At 40.5% G+C, this 3,185-nt stretch overlaps 1 long non-coding RNA gene across 2 annotated transcripts in view; it reads right to left on the minus strand.

Moving 5' to 3' along the window:
• Positions 1 to 2,227: 2,227 nt before the first annotated feature.
• LOC122088136 overlaps positions 2,228 to 3,185 on the minus strand; it is a 5,289-nt gene continuing 4,331 nt past the window's right edge. For both annotated transcript variants that reach the window (XR_006142984.1, XR_006142983.1), the window contains one exon: positions 2,228 to 3,132. This is a non-coding gene — a long non-coding RNA (uncharacterized LOC122088136). The remainder of the gene's footprint in view (positions 3,133 to 3,185) is intronic.

Below are 3,185 nucleotides of genomic sequence, written 5' to 3' on the forward strand. Positions count from 1 at the left end.
AGAATGATCTGCTAATCTACATTTAAGAATGTACAAAGGTTGTAACTTGTTAGTCATGCAGGAGCCTTGTGCATTAGATACGTCATTTTTTTTTTTTATTTAGATTTTTCACTGATAGAAGTCCTTTTATACAAATGATGCACCACAGGCTTGGGAGAAAAATGGTGACCGGTCATCAAGCTTTAGTGCTTTACAGAATGTGGTAGAATTCCTTTTTCCATACATCGAATAAGTTCAAATGATACGGCTGATTGGTTATTCCTCCTAATAAGGGAAGAAAATTGATGGCACCTTAGCTCCATCTGTCTGGATGTACAATGTTGTAGGGTTATCAGCAGAATCAATTCATAAATTTGATACTTTTGTACATTTTTTTTTTCGGACAGTAAATCACTGAGTGGCTCCTGCACAAACATGGGCCAATAAGAACATGCATAGAGATATCATTTCAGGGAAGCGGGAAATCATTTCTCGCGGTTCTGTGATTAAATGCAGACAACACATTCTGGTTGGAATCTTTTCCCCTTTCTTTTCTGAAGGCAGCAAGGACATGACTAATCAGATAGGACCCAATTTTTATTATAGAATGGTGAATCAATGCCACTGGATGGCTGGAGAATCCATAATGCATGTACATGAATGAACAAAATTTGATTGAATTCAATTTTGAAAGATACATATGGTTAAATCCATAAGACGTATAACTAACCAATGGTCGGTTAGTCAAAACCAACTGCCCACATGACTCATAATGGTAGATCATTTTGAAAGCTACTCCTCAACAGTTACAGGGCCATGAGAATGAGTTTCCCATTTTGGGATCCCTCTCCCTAACAGTGTCTGCCCCCTCCTGTGCCCCATTGGTGGGGCGTGACGATTCCACCTGTCAAAACTTCAGCCCGAATCAATTGGAAAAACTAAAACCGATGAGTTCAACTTAGATCGAACCAAATTGGTTTGGTTTTGAGTTGGGATTTTATGGAACCAATAGAAATTGAAACCAAACTAAACCGGTTGAATGCATCAATCAAAACCCAAAAAATTTCTTAATTTGGTTTTGGTTTAACCTAGTAACAGATTGAAACCTCAATCTAACCCTGGCCAAACCAACCAATTGACGGATCTGAATCCTCTTTAATGACTAACCACTCTCCAATCAAACATAGGCATGACTGAGGCTACGTGTCAATCACCTGGGACTGTGTGCCCCAGGTGTTGAGATGTCCTGTATCAATTGGAGCATTGTTGAAGGAAACATTGGAGAGGAGCCAAACCCACTAGTTCCCCTGAACATTCCACCTAATATCAACTGTAACAGCAGTACCCAATGTTCAGTTGCGTAACCTACTTCTCAAGTGAGATACCAGCCATCCTAGGACATCAGTTTGTCACACACGTTCCTTTACCTAACAGTTGGGAGTAAGATATGGCAAAAGAAATTTAGTTCATTATTTTTATTTCTGGTAGAAATTTACTCTTCAACTACCTACAATTACCTATGCTTGTCTCATAGCATCAAGCTTCTATCATACCTTTCAAATTTTATGGGGGAAGGGATCCCTAAAAGGAACCGTGGCACGGGGACCAATGCATGTGCATGCAACAGCATCAACATAAGTGAAATTTCTTCCTTTCATGATTTTGCTCTCCTTTATGTCTGAGCACGAGGACCACATTGCCTTTCAAACATCTTTTTTTCTTATTTTATACATAACCAAACGGAACCAATTGATCTTTTGCTAGATTCTAGGCCACACACTTATCAGTAAGCGAGCGTATTATGGGCACAAGACCCACCAATTAAGAGAATTTCCCCCCCTCCCCCTCACACAGGCAAACATTTGAGTCCCTAAGATGTTTGAGGGAACATAGCTTTGGGTACTCTAGCCATAGAAAATGGCATTTAGGATTCTGGCACTACAAGATCTTAACTATATACTTATCACCCTAAACTACATATAAATGGCTGACCTAATGCTTCAAGCCCAACTCATGAAGACCATATCTAATCAAGCTTAAAACTAGAAGACCTGATCCCCGGGTCTCACACTTGTTTTTTTTTTCTTTTCTGCTAAGTTAGAGCTGCTAGGATGCCATCATATTATGACCCTCCTTCAACCAACATTCTCTTTAGCCCCAATACTCCCTCTGCCATCAAACACGACATTTATACACTCAATTGTCTTTTGTGAAGCCAATATCATGGAAACTTTGGACCTCCCAACTGTGATTTTGGAAGCCTTACTTTCCATGGCATTATCAGAAGGGTCCAAGTCAAAACTTTCAAGGAGGAAGGAAAATCTGTTTTCCCCTGCTTGTAAGGAAATTTTTATCAAATCTGTCCAGTCATGTCTATGATTCTTCATCCTTCTTCCTTCGTCGGTTCAGGTGGAAACATGCCTAAGAATGAGAATTTGTGCACCAAAAAAAGTCACCGGCGGCTTTGGCTTTCGCAACTTTGAATGTTCTAATTTGGCTCTACTAGCACAACAGTGGTGGCAGATCTTACAGAATGGAATTGGTTTATGGGTTCAAGTGTTTAAAGGTCATTACTTCCCTCATTCAATTTTCTTGGAGGCACTGTAGCTACGGAGTTTTGGCTGTCAACCATCTCTTTCGTAGGAACCTCTTTGTTAATTCTGATTGCCCCTTTTGCTATGCCTGCTCAGAGACTGTTTTTCATGCCCTTGTATTTGCACTTTTGCTGCCTCATGTTGGCGAGTTTCTTCAATGGATACTCGATTAAAGACTGGATCACCTTCCTGCAATAGCACCTCAACGGGGTTCCTCATTATAGGGATGTTGTTCACTGGGTGTCTTTGATGTGGCTGATCTGAAGGACCCGCAGCCTTGTCATCTTTCATCGTTCTACTCCAAACCTTCACTCTACAATGAAGGGGTTTTACTATCTTGGTGCCAGACGGTAGTCAAGCTGTTACTAGATCCTCCATACTTTTTGTACAGGCCTATCATCTCTGCTATTCCTCCATCTCTACCTCCTTTTATTGTTTCCTCTGCACCTTCTCCTAGATCGAACCCTTATCATATGGGTATCAATTTGAATACAATTTGGAAAAAGATTTGCCTCCACATATTCGTATGTCCCCCAAAATACCCTCCTGATATCTGAACCTGCCACAGTGAATAGATTGAAAGGAAGTCCATACAATTTTATTACTCCCCCC

Source organism: Macadamia integrifolia, chromosome 2, assembly GCF_013358625.1.
Source record: "Macadamia integrifolia cultivar HAES 741 chromosome 2, SCU_Mint_v3, whole genome shotgun sequence".
NCBI lineage: Eukaryota > Viridiplantae > Streptophyta > Magnoliopsida > Proteales > Proteaceae > Macadamia > Macadamia integrifolia.